This window comes from Lolium perenne, chromosome 5, assembly GCF_019359855.2.
Source record: "Lolium perenne isolate Kyuss_39 chromosome 5, Kyuss_2.0, whole genome shotgun sequence".
Lineage (NCBI taxonomy): Eukaryota > Viridiplantae > Streptophyta > Magnoliopsida > Poales > Poaceae > Lolium > Lolium perenne.
This window is the reverse complement of record NC_067248.2, coordinates 179,442,960-179,463,614: the sequence shown is the minus strand read 5'-3', so window position 1 is coordinate 179,463,614 and position 20,655 is coordinate 179,442,960. Positions and strand designations below refer to the sequence as shown.

The 20,655-nt window shown below is 47.5% G+C and overlaps 1 pseudogene; it reads right to left on the bottom strand.

The window, feature by feature from the left end:
* Positions 1-17,914: 17,914 nt before the first annotated feature.
* On the bottom strand, positions 17,915-20,278 carry LOC127298035 (subtilisin-like protease SBT1.7; annotated as a pseudogene).
* Positions 20,279-20,655: the final 377 nt, after the last annotated feature.

The window sequence follows — 20,655 nt, the reverse complement described above, 5'->3', positions numbered from 1 at the left end:
GTTCCAGCTGGTTACAGAAACATGTACAATACATGGACGATTGCCCACGTAGCCAATGCCATGTATGAATGGTTCAGGCTGGAACTGTGAAGGGGATGATGCTGTATATTAGACTTTCTACTTCTATTTTGTCGACCAACACAGGCATTTCAAGTCCCACTTCTACATAAGTTGGGCCAAATGAAAGCAGTGTGTGACGTTCTTTTGATGAGTCTCGTCGGAGACCACAGTGAAGCATGATAATGATATACAGGCTGGCATGCATACGTGCTATTATCAGGCCTAAGAACCATGCATGGGCGACTATACACATTCCAATTTTTCTTTTTGTCTAATATACAACAAATACTCCACCAATATTACCTGCTCACTTGGAGTTCTCAGGAACTTCGATGTAGCCAAACAATTTGCAAAATTTCATGATTATGCCTGATTGCTGGGGGCATATTCGAGTCTCTGTTAGTGCCAACACTGAGGTATATGATATTAACAGTGATGCCAAGGCTATTTGTCTGAACTGCACTGCACTGGCACTAGAAACATCAATATTCACCAGTTGCTAATCAAGCTAACGATAACGGGGCAACAAAATCGATGAACATGATCTCTGATCACCGTCAACTATGGCTCACGAGTGTTCAAGAGTTTAGACAATACACACATACTACTGACCCTCCGATAATGCGAGTTAGGGGCAGGTCAAAATACCATGCTCCTAGTCGTTATGCTGGAGCACTTTATTCATCCTCATAGTGTGGGGCTAGTCGTTATGCTCCTTGTCATCTCCCTCAACATGATCAAAGTGCATGGGCTCCCCTAGAGAGGTCTCCATCCCTTCCAACACGTATAGCTGTTGAGGCAGCAACACTCTTCATTACATTGGAGTTCTTGGGTACCCCAAGAGACCATCTACTACCTTGGCGCACTTCATGCTTCGTGCATGGGGGCCGTCCCCTGAAGCTACAAAAGTGGGGCCATATCCAAGGATGTTGATTCTTCTATTTTTCCGAGCAACACTTACCCATACACCACTCGAGAGGCATAATGGCATATAATGCTAATGCAAAATACTACTTCTCAAGTGGAGAGCCACAAATCCGGCCAGGCCGTGTAGCACTACCGGCTGATATTCTCATCACTCCGGGCTCAACTAGGTCACCTAAAATTGAGCCTCAATCAAGTCGACACTCTTCTAGGCGGAGCCAAAGTCAAGAGGACAGGGGTCGGAGGCATGGAAGAAGATTTCCTCCTCCCACCCACAAGCATAGTAACACAGCCCCCCAAAGGAGGGAATGTGCTACTCCTACTATGAAATCACCATCGATATTGCTGAGTGCTGAAGCTACTTCTTCTCCAGCTCCACTCGTACTGAGGAGCTTTTAAAAGCCTCAACACAGGTGGCTCAGCAGCCCCTATCATACTGGAGACGCACGCTGGTCCAACGACTAGAAGCATAGAACATCCACAAGGAACGGTACGAAGAAGGGTGGCTGAGATAGAGGAACTACAGGGTGATGCACCTAAGCAGCCCCCATCGATGTACATCTCCATAGCAATGCTGTTGCAAGTCTTGGTGATCCCAGAAAAAACATTATGGGTTTCTGCCTACTCTCTTCTATAAGGTCCCGCAGGTACAACCATGTGACCTTTTAATTAAACTTCCCATCTCTATATTTGATAATGATGTAGCAGTGACTACTATGAAGGCGGAACCAAGATTGGTTTCCCTCTTAAGAAAGTCGAGGATTGAACTCCAAAGAAATTGCAGGTTGCCATCACCACCCGCCATATGCGAAGTGTGGTGGGGTCAAGCAGAAAAGATCATCAAGAAAAATAAAAAGAAGGTCCAGCCAAGATATGGTCTAGGTTACATCCGCTCAGAGTCTTCTGAAAGTGAGGATGAAGGAAATGATAATCCACAAAGGGTCACATGCCACATGGCATTTGTACATGATCCAAGTGAGAGAGAGGAGTCAACCTCCAACTGCGAGGATGGTTCATAGATCTATGACCACCCTCCAAGGTGAAGTATATGAGGCTTCCCCCGCACCTCAAAAACTTGAAGATGGAGGACAACTCACTACTGATGAGCTTGTCGAAGTCAACCTAGGCACAGAGGAGGAGCCGCGCCCTACCTTTGTTAGTAGTGCCCTCACTCCCTTGGAAAAAGAAAGTTATCGAGAATTCCTAATGGAGTTCCGAGATTGCTTTGCATGGTAGTATAAGGAAATGCCTGGACTCGATCCACGGGTCGCTACAAACAAGCTATCAATTGATCCCAAGTTCAGGCCAGTGAAGCAGAAACCACGCCGCTTTCGCCCAAAACTGCAAGATAGCATTATCGCCGAGGTGGACAAACTCATTGCCGCCTGTTTCATTAAAGAGGTTATGGTGTTTTATCCTTCATGGACGGATCATCAGGTTATAACCAAATCAAGATGGATGAAAATGATGCAATAGACATCGCATTTCGAACGCCGAAAGGGAACTTTTACTATACTGTAATGCCCTTTGAGTTGAAGAACGCCGGTGCAACATATCAAAGAGCTATGACCACTATCCTTGATGACCTCATTCATAATTCAGTTGAGTGTTATGTTGATGACATGGTAGTGAAAACTAAGGACCGCGTGAATCATCAAGCAGATATGTGTGTTGTGTTCAATCGTTTACGGGAGCATCAATTAAAGATGAATCCTCTCAAATGTGCCTTTGGCGTACGGTCTGGTTTATTCCTTGGTTTCATTGTCCATCATCGTGGCATTGAGATCTCTCCAAAAAACATAAAGGCTATTCAAGATATGCCGCCTCCCACGAACCTAAAAGAGTTAAAATCCTTGCAAGGACACTTAGCATATATACGACGCTTCATTTCTAACCTCTCGGGGCCTACACAACCTTTTACAAGGTTGATGAAGAAAGGTGTGCCCGTTCGAATGGAACGAGCAATGCCAAAACGCTTTTGATAGCACTAAAAAATATCTCCTAAATCCCCCAGTTCTAGCCGCTGCCTATTAAAGGGCGTCCGCTTATTCTCTACATTGTTGCGCAACCCTCCTATGTGGGTGCACTCCTTGCGCAACATAATGATGAAGGAAAGGAGGCGGCATGTTATTACTTAAGCCGAACCATGGTTGGCGCCGAGCAAAACTACTCACCTATAGAGAAGTTGTGTTTAGCCCTCGTATTTGCATTAAAGAAGATGTGCCACTATGTGTTGGAACATCAAATCGAACTCATTGCAAGAGCCGACCCAGTAAAATATGTATTAATTAAATAACCTGCTCTAATGGGTCGCCTCGGAAAATGGGCAATGTCCTTGATGGAATTTGATATTACTTATGTTCCACAAAAAGCAATTAAGGGGCAAGCATTGGCCGACTTTCTCGCAGCACACCCCGTGCCAGATGACTCCCCGCTCGTGGTAGAGCTGCCCGATGAGGAAGTATTTTTCGTCGAGGTCGAGCCCCCATGGGAGCTATATTTTGATGGGGCCTCTCGCATAGAGACGGACCCAGATGGCGCATCAACAAGGAGAGCTGGGGCAGAAATAGTATTCAGGACTCCGCAAGGAGGGACTATATACCACTCTTTCTCCCTCCTGAAGGAGGAATGTTCGAACAACAAAGCAGAGTACGAGGCTCTCCTATTTGGCCTCCTACTAGCACTCTCTATGGATATACGAGACCTCCGGGTTTATGGGGACTCACAACTCATTGCTGGTCAAGTTAATGACATATATGAGGTACGAAAGCCCGAGCTAATGCTATATTACAAAGTGGCTCAAAGCCTTACGAGAAAATTCGAGCGTATTGAAATCTCCCATGTCCCGTGAAGTAAAAATGCTTTGGCGGATTCCTTGGCCAAACTTGCAGCAGCGTTAGTGCTTCCCGAAGGGGAGCCCGCTCATATAGAAATTGAAGAAAGATGGCTCCTACCGGCCGTCCTGGAACTAATACCCGATGAGTGTGAGGTACATCATGTTGTCACCACCGTCATACAGGAGGATGATTGGCGCAAACCATTCCTCAATTATTTTTGTCATGGGACTCTCCCTGATGATCCCGTAGAAAGGCGTAGGTTGCAAAGGCGCCTCCCTTCATATATTTATATGGCAAGGACCTTGTATCGATGCTCATTCGGTCAAGAGCTCCTATTGCGATGCGTGTCTAGAAATGAAGCTGATAAAATACCACAAGAGGTCCATCATGGCGTTTGTGGAGGCCACCAAGGTGGACCCAAACTGTACCATAGCATAAGGATTGATGGCTATTATTGGCCTGAAATCATGAGAGACTGCCTAAAGGTAGCAAGGTCGTGTCACAATTGTCAGATTCATGGTGTTCTCAAACACCAACCTCATGTTCCCTTACATCCCACTGTTCCCTCATGGCCTTCCGATGGATGGGGTATAGATGTTGTTGGCCCATTTGACCCTCCATCTTCTGGAGGTCATGTCTTTATCCTAGCAGCGACTGATTATTTCTCCAGATGGGCGGAGGCTGTGCCCCTAAGAGAAGTAAAAAGTGACAATGTGATCAATTACTTGGAGCGTAATATCATATATCGCTTTGGAGTCCCTCGTCGAATCACCTTTGATAATGCCAAGGCCTTCAAATCACATATATAAAATGCTGAAATTCATTGCCAAGTAATTCAGTGGAATTACTCCACTGGATACTATCCTCAATGCAATGGGTTGATTGAAGCTTTCAATAAGACCCTTGGACACATATTGAATAATACGGTCCACAAGCATCGTCGTGATTGGCACGACCACCTCTACGAGGCCTTATGGGCATTCCGTGTCACTGTCCGAACGCCTACCCAAGCAACGCCATACTCACTGGTGTTTGGGACAGAGACGGTTCTTCCCCTTGAAGTAGAGCTACCATCTCTAAGAGTGGCTATCCATGATGAAATTACCCAAGATGAGCAAATCCGACTACGATACCAAGAGTAGGATTCCTTGGAAGAAGATCGCCTTAATGCGCTTCAAAATTTTGAACTCTATCGCCAAAATATGGTTCGAACATATGAAAAACTAGTAAAACCTCGAGTCTTTCGAAAGGGAGGTTTGGTTCTAGTACTTCGGCGCCCCATCGTGGTTAAGGGTAAAGTCAAAGGCAAGCTCGAACCCAAATGGGAAGGGCCTTTTGTCATTGAACAAGTATATGATGGTGGTGCCTATCAATTAATTGACCAAGAAGTGGATTGCCCTATACCACCCATCAATGGGAGGTACCTGAAGAAGTACTTTGCGTGATCTGCTGCACGCAAGTCGCCTTTTTTCTCCTTTTTTTGTTTATCTTTCTTTGAATCTTCATTTTAACATGGACATCAATGTCCTACAATAAACGGCTTTCCCTTAAACATACCATGCTAGTGATTGAAGTCTTGGTCACCCTTGGGCTAGTCTGAAGGTGGCACATGTGTCATGCGTTAAAGTGGAGCGGCACCTATACCCACTACACACGAAACACGCCAAAGTATATGCTTTTAGCAGGAGTGGTGAAAATTACTTGGGCTACTTCTGTGCACTGAGGTCCCATTCCCTTCATGTTTCTTTCCATGTTTCAGGCTCCCAGAGGCACGATGCCCTGGGGTAACCCTTAGGAAAAAGAGCAAGAAAGGCATACCTGGCCAACACAAGTTGAGTCCAGTGTGAGCGTCTTGACACCCCCGGGGTGTTTCTTCCACCACATCCAGAATGCCTATGAGGGTCTATGTAGTCCACAGAGGTGCGCGTCTGCTGTTCAAATTCTGAAGATGAGTCCCCTAGCAACTTCCAAAGAAGGTCCTTCAAGAAATCCAATCAAATCCTCTCGACCAAATGAGGAAAGTCCAACAAAAGTTCACGAAGTCCAAGCAATCCTCCAATCAGAAAAAAAAACAAAAAAAGAAGATGCGAGAAGGAAAATAAGCCAATCAAAGAAGCAAGTCTCCATCAAGCAAGTCATGATCCGTAGGGGACTCATTGGAAAGAAGGAGGGGAGTAGTCGTGAACCACCCCTCAACTAGGCCATGAAAAATAGCCAAGTCATTTATCCCATAACCATTTACACAAGTCACCCTCTCCTACGTCTCTGTGTTCTTGATACATGTGCAAGGGGCATGATGAAGTTGTGGGGCTACTCAGTCGCATGAAGTCTAGGGTAAGAATTCCCATCCTTCTGAAAGCATCATGGAAGCATGCGGTCTTTCACATACACTCACATAAACTAAATTATCAAGTTGCAACTGTCATGGTTCTTCTGATGATTATCCCTTGGGTTACCATTTGTAAGGTCACGTTCATAGCCGGTGTTACTAGGAAAAGCCAATATCCCAAAATAAAATAAAATGAAAACATTTTTTCCGTTTTTCTTCCTGCTTGGTTAATTTTGTGCCCCCATGCAGCTTGTTTCCTCGCTGGTTCTTAGAGAGAAATATATATTTCCTCGATCTTTGTGCATCCTTATATGCCACTACTGCATACGCGTGACACTGCTCATCGTGCATAACGTCACCGATATTTTTCCAGCGACTGGAATTCTGCACCACTAATTCATCGCTATTGAAGGCACCATCCATAGTATGGCCATATTGGTGACACTAGGGGCATCGGCCCTTTGGTAGTCATACCACCAACACTGGGGGCATCATCGCCTCCTAGTTCATCTACATCGTCGATGACATTCCGACGTTTCAAATATGGGAGCAGCAAGACACGCCAGTGCGATCAGTGTCAACCTGTGAAACCCATCAAATTTGATGGTTGGCACCGTAGTTGCTTCACGGTCGCATCGAACTTGATAAAATTGTTATTGCGGTTCAATGCTTAGAATCGCACATGGGTATAATCCATTGGCTGGCACCATCGACTGGTCGTAGTGGAGCCCAATATCCATTGGCTGGCACCACCAAGTTGGTTGCAATGGAGTTTTCAATATCCATTGGCTGGCACCACCAAGTTGGTCGCAATGGAGTTTCGAATATTCACTGGCTGGCACCACCAACTTAGTCGCAGTGAAGAACGGCAGGGGAATACCCCCTTTTAAAGAATAAAAGGTGTGAGACTTTCCATCTCGCCTATCCTAGTAAAAATTGTGACAATACATCTTTTGTCGCACTTGTACATTTAAAATTGTAGCCCCATGTGCTACGTCCTATTATGTATTTCGGCCATCTCACAAGGCGTAGCCACTGAACAAGCATGTATCAACCGCGCACTTTATTTAACCGATGGTTGCTTTCGTTCCAGATTGCACGACGAAGGCAAATGAAAGTGAATAAGGAGGAATTACAAGTTTCCCAAACATTTTATCACACCAAATGTGATCTATATATACAATAAGGAGACAAATGTTCGGAAAAAAAAAGACGTGACTGTTTGCCGTATATTTCCGGAACATTTCTTTGTGCCATTGATGATTTGTTACAAATGGTGACATATTATTTTTCACCGAGTCTAGTCCCCTGCTGCTTCGCGCATAAACTACACTCGGTGAGGGGCATTTGTTTGACGGATTTTTGTACCAAAAATTCGTAATAAAACATATAGTGTATATTACATGCACGTGTCAATTATGATGGTACATGCAAATTTGCTATGACCCATGCATGACAGCGTGACGTGTGGGCCAATGATGATTTTTACTAAAGAGTTAACTTTGGCCAACCCATGATTATTTCTACACGTGGGAGACGAGCATCAAGGTAATCAAATATCAATCGTTTTCAAGTGTTGTTGTTTTGCAGCTGAGCAAGACCATTGCCAATACGATGCCCTGATGGAAAACTTGGTGTACACCAAATACTTCTACGTACACATGGCCCATTTGGCATTGGGCGACACCCAGCGCTTGGTTAATTAAGTTGCGGTACAAAATAAGAGAAACCCACGCGGCACGTTTCTGGCCAGCAGATAGAGTTTGTTTAAATCTTCACGCGTTTTGAGCGATATGACGTGATCCAGAAACCTGGCCAGCGCCTATATAAAGCTAGGAGGTCGCTCGACCAGAAGGGAAGACCATACGGGAGGAGGAGAGAACGCACGCGCTAAAGCCAGCACGGCCTGGCTCTCGTGACTCACGTACGCGTATTTGTTGATTTGCATCGGAATTTTGCAAACAACGAATAACGTGTATTCCTATTCACTCAATCAGTTTATCGATTTGCATCGAAATCTTGCGAACGACGAACGCCACACTTTCACCCACCAAATTTCGAGACGATTGTTGCGACGCAGCGGCATCTATGGCTACGACTATGGGGCCAGGAAGGAAGCGCGTCTTTGACGGTAAGCAATAAATTTTAGCATCTTGATACTTCTTCCTCAAAGTGTTTATGCTACGACGTATATGCATCTGTCACTGATTCAAGAGGAAACATCAAGATCAAAGTAATTATATACTCCGCCATCGAAGCGAGGCTATAAATCATGGCCTTCCGATGTGATGAAATCGGCGATCGAATACATGAGCGCTGGACGACTATCCCCACGATGTTGGTTTATCCCTACGATTGTGGATTGCCTCAACAAGGATGGTCGACTGCAGTTCTGTATAATCTATGACGGAAGTATGCGGCCAAACGCCAAATATGATAGAGTCGAAATATCAAATTGATCTTGCTCCTTACCGGGAGGCATGCTCAATCATTCATCTACATCGACCCTTACAGGGAGGCGTCCATACAATATATCCATCATCGATCTTGCTCCTACACGAACGCGAGATTAACATATTTGAGAAGCATCATCCAACATGCATATGTGATATTATTTTACATCGACACCTTGGCCAAGTGTCGACGAGACAATGGCTACATATCATTACCATCATGTCTAAGCTGACGAGGCTAGATAAAATCATGGCCAAGTGCCGACGAGGCTAGGTCACCATTATTATCGACATGTCCCAAACCTACGGGATCAGACACATTGTTGCTTGGCACCGACGAGGCGATAGCAACACATGCACATGTCCGTGTCCGATGAAGTCAGGGCGTTACATGACTGGGCACCGACGAGGCGAAAGTCATCCCCTTCATCGACATATCTTGTTGGTCATACCAACATCGCGATAGTATAAGTGACTGGATTTCGGCGAAACAAAGCCACCCGCACACATATTTTCCATGAATATCACATGCATATGGATGAGCAATCCAAACATGACGACGACCATCAGTGCAGCTTAATCGGAGGTATTCTGCGGGGCTTGACCCTGCGGATGTAATTAACCGGATGCTTGCAAACGCACCGGGAATCAATGAACTACGCAATCTCCTAAGTCAGATACTCCATGAGCGCGACGTAGAAGGCAAAAAGGATATAGTCCTATTGGAACATGCAATATGTATTTGTACAATGCAATGATATGAATAAAATGCAGTGTTCCTCATACGATGTTTTATCTTTATTTGTCTATTTTATATTATTTTTTGTTTCATTAAGCAAGATGACACGCCCGCATATTTGTACTCTCATGTACGCATCTAGCAAAACCCCAATATACCTTAGGGGAAAGTTTCGCTACTTTTTTGTCGAAACACTTTTGTGCATAGAGATAGCTCTATAATTTGTGAACTGTGCATTGTGTTTTGAATTTCTTTGGTTGCCGAGTTTCTTGTGTACTGTCTTTTCTCTTGGATTGAAAATGTTGGCTGTGGTTAGACGATTTATGAGTTCCTTTTCGTTCCAGGGTCCTGCAATGCAAGGTTCTGTACTAAAGGGCCAGCTAGAATAATTTAAAAGTTTATATTCTGGAAGGGTATGCCTATTATCTGGAGCTTTTTAGATTAGGTCGACGGGAGATCTTGTATGTGTGGCTGACCAACGGTGCGAGTCTTATTAACAAGGTGGACCAAAGTTAAGGAGACATTCGCTTCGCCATCATTGCCGGTGCATGCCTACAAGATTAGCTAGATAAAGAATCTATTCAATAATGTATTCAACAAATCACTTCATGCTGGTAATGAGCATTTTTTCTTTAGTTGGTCGTATCTCATTGCCGGTACATATAACTCAAATAAATCAGATAAAAATCGTTGTTGAACAGTAAATATCAGAACTATATTCCGGTTGGCACTCTTCTCAACATGCCGGACCGGACCAAAGATGGGCCAAAAGCAAGACACGACCTGAAAGTTTTGGACATCACGGAAGAGCTTCAGATCTCGCCGACCCAAGACGGACAGTCGTAGGAGGAGACGGACGGCGGTCAGAAGCGCAAAAGGATTAAGAAGCAAGACTATTACTGCCCCCTCCTGCTTCACTTTTAGTCTGGCTGAGGTCGATCAATTTTTCAATTGCCTTGTAGGAGTCAGAGTGCCCTTCCGTTACTTAGGGCTAATAAGCAGATACATGGACTCCAAGAAACAAAACTTTTCAGCGGCATGAAGTCTCATGACTGTCTCGTGATGATGACGCAGATTCTTCTGGTTGCAATCCGAGGTATAATGGATGGCCATGTCCGTGCAACGTTGACTGGGCTCTGTAACTTCTTCGACGTCATAACTCGGAAGTCGATAAGCGTGAAGAAACTTGCAAGGCTCCAGGAAGAGATCGTGGTGATCCTATGTGAGCTTTGACGTGATGGTCCATCTGTTGGTCCATATCATGGATGATATCAACAATCTAGGGCCAGCATTCCTACACAACATGATGTCGTTTAAAAGAATGAATGGGGTCATTAAAGGATACGTTCATAACAGGTCGCATCCAGATGGAAGCATCGTCCAGGGCTGGCTCACCAAAGAGTGCATCTCTATTTGCATGAATTATCTAGACATCGAGGACCCTATTGGTTTGCCTCGAAACAAGCACCTCCGCATGTTCGAGGGAGTAGGCCACAAAAATGGAAGGAGGAAACTGCACGTGCACATGTCTGGTCGGACTTCTGACTTTGACAGGGCCAACTTACTAGCGCTACACCACATTGACTTGATTGATCCTTGGTTGACAGAGCACAAAACCATGATAGAGAACAGTGGCAAGCCGATGACGGAAGCAGAAATATTCTGAGAGCACAACTCCTCTTTCGCGCGCTGGTTCAAAGACCACATTGATGCTAATCCCCCACCAATGGATTATGACGACGATAAACTAGTATTGGCCTTGTCACATGGCCCCGCGCCCAACATCATGACTTACCAAGCGTACGATATCAACGGGTACACATTCTACACGGAAGAAAAAGACAAAAACAACGTTTACCAGAACTCAGGGGTAACGATGGAATCCTATACGGGTGACATAAAGACTAGATACTACGGAAGGATCGAGGAAATCTGGGAGCTTAGCTACACTGGCGAGAAAGTGCCGATGTTCCGCATCAGATGGGCTAAGAGCGCCACAAAAGAAGACAGGTATTTCACCACCATGTTTCTACCCGAAGCCAACAAATCAAAGTCCACGAACGCCACCGCGCAAAATGAGCCATGTGTGTTGGCTAAACGTGTGGACCAATGCTTCTTCATAATCGACCCATCCAGACCTAGCCGTGTTGTCGTGAGGAGAGGCAAGAGGACCATCGTCAGAATGGATGGAGTCGCCAACGAGGAAGACTTCGAAGGATAGTTCGGAGACCCAATGTTCTCGCATGCGCTCTCAACGCCATGCACCTTTCTGATGAAAGTGAACGACAAACTCAAAGACGTTGCGAGGGGTCCATCATTCGGCCTCTAGATAAGAAGTGGCACACACGAGATATGTCCGATGACGTTTACCGGGTTGAAGTGGATCGGGCGTTACCGGGCTATGAGGATTTGTATCTTCCTAATCAACCGGATGGTGCCGATAGCCCGATGAAGCTGAGCTCACTAAAGAGTTGGGTAGTGATATGGCCGAAGACCCTAATTAGGATCAACACCTCCTCGGGGTCGACGACAAGCAAAGGAAAGCAACTTGCGGCGCCAGAGGTCAGCGCCCCTCCACAACAGACAGCGGTGCCGGTGGTTAGCGCCCCACCACAACAGCCATCGGCGCCGGTGGTCAGCGCCCCACCACAACAGCCAGCGGCGCCAGAGGTCAGCGCCCCACCACAACAGCTAGCGGCGTCAGAGGTCGAATGTGACAATGCCCCGGTGGCTCCGAACGTGACGACTTCCAATGGGATATTCCTACGTCTTCACAAGTTCTCCATGACAATGCCCCGGTGGCTCCGAACGTGACGACTTCGAAAGATCTGTGCTCCAAGAAGTTGTTTGATTCTCAAGAAACGCCTGAGGAGGAAGAGGAAACACCTGAGGTGGCCGCCGCCGCCAAAAAGATGCTGGGCCCAAACACACTCTGTGATATGACCAATAAGGCGATGGATGCTATAGGCCTTCCGAAGTGCCTATAACCCAAGAAGCGGAAGAGGCCAGCGAAGAAGGACGCCAAAGAAAAGGCAGAGGCCAAAGCCAAGGAGCCGGTCCGACACCTTGAAAAGTTGCCAGACAATTGGCGACCGGAGCATCACTTGGGTAAAACGATGCTGCCGGAGCATGTCGTCAAGAAACTCACCGCGGATATGAGGAGCTTGCATAACTCTGTCATGTATCTGGAGAAGCAACTTCTCATTTCAAAATCTCCTGAATACCCTCTCTACATGTGGAAGGTGCCAACTGGCATGGGCCTTGCCGAAAAGTCCCCCGCGGACTTGTGCTTCATCCGGTTCGATGACATCTTCAACATCTTTCGCATGAAAATGCTCCACCATACCGTGGTCCGACTAGTTGCTCTTAGCCTCTCTTCCCAGATCGTTAAGGAGGGGACGCCGGGCATCGCGTTAATGGACCCCTTCTATATGTGGGAGAGCATCATCTGCAACCGTGGGGATCAGATGATTGCCACCAAGCAGATCGAGGATTTCTTCCTGCTGAACATTAAGAAGAGCGTCATTCTCATCCCTTACTTCCTTGAGTAAGTAATGATTCGCTAGTCCCCATTACATTCTATCATATATCTCCATTTGCATTTGCGAAGATTAATCCATGTGTTTTGCGTAGAGACAAGTTCTGCACCCTCATCGTCATGCCCCCGCAACACTCGCATGCAATATATCTCGACTCAGGTAGGGACAAGAAGAAAGACTACACCGACATCAAGAGCGTTCTCAATGATGCTCTCACCGGCTTCGCCTCCAAGACAGACCCCCTCAGAGTATAGAGGAAAGTAGGAGGAGGCTTGGCGTTAACCCACACAACCAACCTTCCCTGCCTCAGGCAGTCGTCGGAAGAGAATGGGATGGGTGCATGGTACGCCATCCTTCAGACGATGGAGTACGTAAAGAACGCAGAAGACATGTTGTTGCCAGAAACTCTTAGAAACAGGTTCAAAAACATGGTGGATGTCAACGATAGAGAGCTGAGACTAAATTGGGGTCGCATCCAGCAGATAATTTGCACGATAATCCAGCAGGATGTCAGCAGTAGGTCTGGCACGTTCTTCTACGGCTACGGTCTACCACCTAATGACGAACTAGAACTCCGCTTGGAGATGTCGCATGAGGAAAGGCCATTCAACTCGCTGGAGGGCTGCCGTCCATTCCCCTCTAGGCCTACAACCTGATCCTACGACGGGAACTCTTTTGCTTAGCTTGAACGATACATTGATGAACTTGCATACTGTAATTGCTATATATTCCGGTCCGATCGACTTGTCACTTTTATTTAGTTTGTATGGATGTGCATGTGAACTCGTTAGCTTGCGTCTAGTAATTTGTTAGTCTATGGAATCAGACACACCATGTTATCTTAATCATTTCCATTTACTTTGGTATATATTTCTACATTATGGCGTATTTACCTTAATCATTTTCATTAACACGACCCTTACTTGGCTTGTATTTGGAGTTCGCCGATGATTAGAATGTTTGGTCACTCGTACACTCGGGAGTGAAGCCAGTGAGCCTGGTGTGATGACCATAAATATCAATCTTTTGTGCATCCTACCTGGCCTCACTGACTCCATCCCTGAATGTTAATATTTTTTCGACCAACAAAGTATGAGGCATGCTATTTAGTTCATACTACTTGTCTCTTATTTGAGTTGGGACTTCTTAATTGCATTGGCCGATGATTAGAATGTTTGGTCACTACACTCTGGGGTGGGGTGAGCGAACCTAGTGTGATGGCACAAATATCAATCTGTTGTGCATCCTACTTGCTTCACTTACCCCACCCCTGAATGTTAATATTTGTTTCGACCAACAAAGTATGAGGCATATGCTATCTACTTCATACTACTTGGCTCTTATTGGAGTACGCCGATGATTAGAATGTTTGGTCACTCGTACACTCGGGGGTGGAGCCAGTGAGCCTGGTGTGATGGCCACAAATATGAATCTCTTCTGCATCCTACCTGGCCTCACTGACTCCATCCCTGAATGTTAATATTTGTTTCTACCAACAAAGTATGAGGCATGCTATTTAGTTCATACTACTTGTCTCTTGTTTGAGTTGACACTTCTTAATTGCATTGGCCGATGATTAGAATGTTGGTCAGTACACTCGTGCTTTACTTCTCATATATACTTATATGTTGCAAATAGATATATCATCTATGATTTGGTACTGACGTTTTATTTGTCTTGTGCATGGAGATGCCGACGACATATGTCGTGTACAAAGGGTTCCTGGAGTCTACGACGACTGGGAGGACTATCGGAGACAGGTGCACCGTTTTAGTGGCAACAACTACAAAGGATACCCCACTAGGGTGGAGGCGGAAGGAAGATACGCGCGTTATCTAGCGGGAGAGATGAGAGACATGAGGAGGAACCGGATGAAGACCATGGCCTTCGTGATGATGCTCATTGTGACCATGGTCATGTTTTATGTGATTGTAGTTTAGGTTAGTAGTTACATTGTGAGGTGTATGACGACACTTGTGACTATGTACAGAGACTTCTAACTTTGTGAAACTTCGTCGTTCGGTGTTGCATGTGTGTTGTATAAATCAAGATTTCGAAATGAGAGTTGACTATTTGTGTATTGATACCGAAATGAGACTTGGCTCTATGCGCTTTTCATAATACGCTGGAAAATGCTGTAAAATAAGATATTTGAATTATACCGCTGGCGCACCTCCATCCCCTACTGCCGGCGCACAGCACAAGCGCCACTGCTCACAACCCCTACTGTCGGCGCAGCAGCTTGTGCGCCAGCCGTACAAAGCTACTGCCGGCGAAGCCAGCACAGTGTGCCGGCAGTAACTGAGCTACCGCTGACGCACTGGCTGGTGCGCCGGCAATAGCCAGTTACCACCGGCCCGTTCCCACCAGCGGGCTCTGGTGCGCCGACAGTAGGCAAATATGGTGCGCCGGCAGTAAGGGTTTTCCTAGTAGTGACAAGAAGGTACCACAAAAGCTAAAATGTAAGTTCTATAGGACGGCTGTCAGAACGGCGATGCTTTATGTGGCAGAATGTTGGCCCAATAAAAGACAACATATCCAACAAATGAGTGTCGCAGAGATGCGCATACTGCGTTGGATGTGCGGCCATACAAGAAAGGACCGGATTAGGAACGAGGTAATTGATGATAGGCTAGGGGTGACACCGATCGATGAGAAGCTAGTCCAACACCGACTAAGGTGGTTTGGGCATATCCAGCGGAGGTCTCTAGAAGACCCCGTTAACATTAAAACTCTAAAGAGTATGGAGGAGACTAGAAGGGGTAGATGACGGCCAAAGTTGGCGTGGGCGGAGGCGATAAAAAGAGACCCGAGGGATTGGAATATACCTAAAGTCTTGGCTCTTGATAGGACTGCATGGAGATCAGCGATCCATGTGCCGGAAAAATAGTCACTCGCTTCTTTTCTCTTTCCTTTTTCCCTTTTTTTTACTTCTTTATTTTTTATTTTTTATTTTTTTTATTTTCTTTTTCTTTCTTTCTTCTTGTTTTGGTTCTCTTTTCTCTTAGGTTTCATATCTAGCCTATCCCAACTTGCTTGGAAAAATGCTTTGACGTTGTTGTTGTTGGTTCTGTAAAGGATAGGCATCAGAATGCCTGACGCGCTTCCAACTTCTTGTGAATACATTTTATTCATGGAGTGTTTACGAGAACTTGTCCCTTTTGGCCTACATGAACTTCTCTTCATCAAGACATCGCAGCAGATTAGCAAGTACAGTAAGTAACCAGAGTTTATTAGTGTGTTGCCTAGAGTCCAAGCATCTGCACTTTAGTGAGAAGAGTGGCTTACTTGAGTCACTTTGTTGACTACCTTTTAGTTTGAGGATCCGTTCCCAGGCCAGACTTCTCATGCGAGAAGTTGATCCGTGCTCTTTTTTCTGCGGGAGATGGGGTACTGATATTAGAACACCATTCTTACAGAAAGATCCAGAGAAAAGATAAAATTACAAACGGGTCCCTCTGGATCCCGATGACGACACTGCCCATGACGAGCCGGTGGCGCGCCGCCGCCGCTGCTCCGCTTCTTGCTGGGATTCGGAAGCAACCCCTCCGTGGACCGGAAGTCACCGGACACTGGTCCCTGAGGACTCCTTTTCTTCCTTAATACCCTTTTGACTCGTGTCAACTCAAGGATAGATTGAGAAGCCCAATGACCACAAATCGGTCAAGAACAAAGATGTATGTATAATTGTTCATATAGTCAATTTTTTTGATAAATGATCTGTACATAACAAAATTCTACAAACAAATAAGAAATAGCAAGTTAATTCTCATGCTCTTCATTATTACTGAGTTGGATGAGGATAAAAGGACTATTGGTGAACTATTTTTTCAAGTCTGCTATCTGTATATGCATTGCAGCAGGGTACCATCTTGTCTAGCTTTGTTATGTTTTTTTAATCTAAGTTATAATTCCTTGGGAAGCTTGTAAGCGGAATCAAATTAAATTAGTTCTGTTTCTGCTATGCTCAAGTTTGCTCCCAACTATAACTTCATCTGTTCACTAGGACTATCTAATTTTTGTACCTCTCAACTTGAGTTCCAATGCATGAATTTGCATGAGCCTAGAAATCTGTGGTGAATCCTTTTGTTCGTTTCCCAAGTAAATCCAGCTGTTTTTGTTTACATCAATTAAGGAGATAACTGCACATCTCCGGCCTACTCTCACAGAAATCATATACCAGATTACAGTTCCACAGAACAACGAGAAAATTCTAAGCATCCTTGATTACAGAGCAAAAAGTAATCTGATAAACTTTTAGGTCTGCAGTAGTTCTGCAGCAGCTGTTTAAATGATAGCTCACCTTTTATCTAAAGCTGTCTGCTAAGTTACATAACTGGCAGTTATCTGGCTTCCTGTCAAAAGTCATCCTATCAAGTTGGGAACTATGAGCGGTGGTTCAAATAAGCGGTGGTTCGAAATTTTGATTTGTGCTTCCTGTCAAAAGTCATCCTATCATAGTTGGGAACTTGAGATGAAGTTGTTCATCAAAATCAGTTTTCAGTTAGGAAAAAAATAGATTGGCAGAATTGTGGTTTTCCATTGTGCTTCAAAAAGTTTTATATTCAGTCCTATATGGAGATAGTGTTCTGGCTCCCGCTTAGGATCCTATTATGAATAATGCTTGAGATTTTAGAACGAGAGTGTGTCACGCAATATTCAGTCCTATTTATCTTGTTAAATAGATGGTATTGCCACAGTTTTAGTTTTTCGTTTTGGTGAGGGAAGCAATAAACTGACTTGTCATATATTTTGTAGCGAGGGAATCTCCATGTGAGACGATTACCAGAAAAAATTCTGTTGATGAGGAAACGGTTAAGAGAACATATGATTCATAGTATGTTATTAAAACCCTCAAATCTTTAGCAGCTGGACAAGAAAAAAACATATGATAATTATTCTTCTCTCGATATCACAAGTTCACAACAAGCAATCAATCATGATACTTCATGGCTATTTCCCCAGGTCAAGTCGCAGTTCAGATGCAACACATCAGTTTCAGAGTTCAGATCTCCCTTCACATATTCAGCTAGCTACTGCATGGTACCAGTATTCAGATCTTCCAGTTGAAGGCAACGGGGCTCCTGACCCGGTGCTTCCTGTTCTCCCACGAAATGTGGCCGAAGTCCCATGTTCCGGCCGGCCTCACCTTTCCTTGCGACTGGAGGCTGACTCCACCGTGTAGCTTCGCTTCTCGTTCTCCCTCTTGAACTCCAGCGTCTCCGGCGTCACGGTCACCTTCACGTCCTCCGGCGCCGCGAACGTCACGTTGTACGTCTCCGGCTGCGCCGACACCTTGGTCACCGTCCTCGTCAGCCTGCGGACGCCGCCGCCGTTGCTCCTGTCGAACCCCACCACGAACGACGGGTAGTTGAGGTTGGCCACGCCGCCGGGTATCGTCCTCGCGCCGCACCCGGAACTCATCTGCGGCACGAATTGCCGCATCTGCTCCGCCGTGTAGCCGATGGTGCAGAGGAAGTCCACGTAGTCCTGCGTGCCGGCGTCGTACACCAGGCCCGGGTCCATGCCTCCATGGCGAGCCGCGGGAGGACGAGCCCTGCCCCGGCAGCCAGCGGCGTCGCGTCCATCACGGTGCCGCTGTCGAACATCTCCCTGCCGTTCTCGTCCAGCGGGCCGGCGGTCGTCACCAGCGCCGACCGCACCATGGCCGGCGTCCAGTCGCCGTGCACTTTCTTGATCAGCGCCGCGGCGCCGGCGACGTGCGGAGTGGCCATGGACGTCCCGGAGAGGATGTTGTACTCGACGCGCCGCGGGTCAATAATCTTCTTGGAGCCCGACGGCGGCACGGCCCCCGACCATGCGGCCAGGATGTTCACGCCCGGCGCGACCACGTCCGGCTTCAGGATCTCCGGGGCCACCACGCTGGGGCCTCGCGACGAGAACCCCGCCACCATCGGCGCCCGGTTCTCGCCGGTCACGGTCTCGCAGGCGAAGGCGAACGACACCACCGGGTACGGCGACGATGACATGTAGGCGTCCAGCTTATTGGCCGCGGTGTCGCTGATCATGACGCCGGGGAGCGTGAACGCCGGAGCATTGACGGCGTCATGGAGCCGTTCCATGCCCATCGCGGACACCATCCCGGCTCCGCCGGCTCTCTGCACGTAGAAGCCGGTCTCGTCTCCTGCCATCCACGCGCACACCACCACCTTGCCCGTCACCTTGTCGGGCGTCAGGTCATCCTCGCTGCAGGAGCTGTACGCCTGTACACGAGCCCGACCATGCTCGTGCCCTTGGACTTCTCGGTGTACAGGGACTGGCCCGTCAGCGCCACGCCGTTGCCGAGCATGAGCTTGGCCGGGAACACCCGGTCCGTGGTGGCGGCACCGACGGTGGTCACCCACGGCGCGGCGTTGGACACGGAAGACGCCTCGGGGCCGTCGTTGCCACCGGCGACGACGACCAACACGCCCCTGCGCTCGGCGCCGAAGGTAGCGACGGCGATGGGGTCATCGTAGAAGGGCGTGCCCGGCTCGACCCCGATGGAGATGGATATGAGGTCCACGCCGTCGCTCACAGCGGCGTCGATCGCCTTGATGGTCGCCGAGCCAGGGCACCCCCCTGGGAGTGGGACACACGCCTTGTACATGGCGATCCTCGCATTGCGCGCCACGCCGCTCGCCCTCCCGCCCGAGAAGCCGTACAGGTCGGCCCAGGGAACCTCGGCGCCGGCAGCCGTCGAGGCCACGTGCGATCCATGCCCCATGAAGTCCCTCGGGCTCGGGTCGTTGTACTCCGGGACCGGTAGGTTGCCGGTGAAGCACTTGGCGCCGACCAGCTTGTTGTTGCAGAGTAAGGTGGCATTGAACCCCTCGGCGTCCTCGCACTTGCCCCTCCAGGTGGGACGGACAGGGCCGAGGCCGGTGTCGCTGAAGCTGGCGCGCTCCGGCCAGATGCCGGTGTCGATGATGCCGATGATGATGCCGTCGCCGAACTCCGAGTCTGGCCACGCGCCGAAGTCGTCGTGGAGGCCCATGAACCAGGGCGACCTCGTGGTCTGGATTTGGTACATCCTGTCCTTGTACACACGGGTCACGCCGGGGACGGCCGACATGCGCCGGGCCTCGCCCTCGGTGAGGCGGACGGCGAAACCGTGCATCACAGTGCCGTAGGTGTAGAGGATGCGGCTGGAGCTTCTGTCCACCATGGACGTGTACCAGTGATCGAGGGTGGCGAACTCTGATGGCTTGGCCAGGTGGTTGGTTTGGACGATGTAGGTGCCATGCGAGTTCGATGTGGAAGGAGAAGGATGAGGCTTGTGCTCGACAATGGAGTTCTTGTGCTCTGGAATGATGACTGAATGTGTGGACTGGAACTGGACAAGGACGAGAACTAGCAGACAGAGGATGGGGAGCGTGGAAGCCATTGTTGATGTGTGTTAGTGAGCTTGTGATGGAGAAATGCATGTACGTGGTGATGGGTTTTATAAAGCTTGAACTCGGCAGGCCTCTCTGTGACGCCACTGCAGTGCAGACCAGGAGTTTTCATTCTGTGTCTGAAAAGGGCTCTTGTCAAGACATCGCTGATTGAGAGTTTGCAGGTATTGATGTGCTGCATTACCATGTTAAGCTATTATCATGGTGGCTCAGCTAATGGATGCCACATGTGGATTTCTTCCTCCTCGATACTCGGCTAGTGGAAGCTAAATGCAGCCATGAAACAAACTTGGTGCTAATTTTGATTTTGCCCCGGATAATTTGGATTCTGGAAGGCGATGGAACGGCCTCCCAAACCAAACAGGGAATGAAACGGC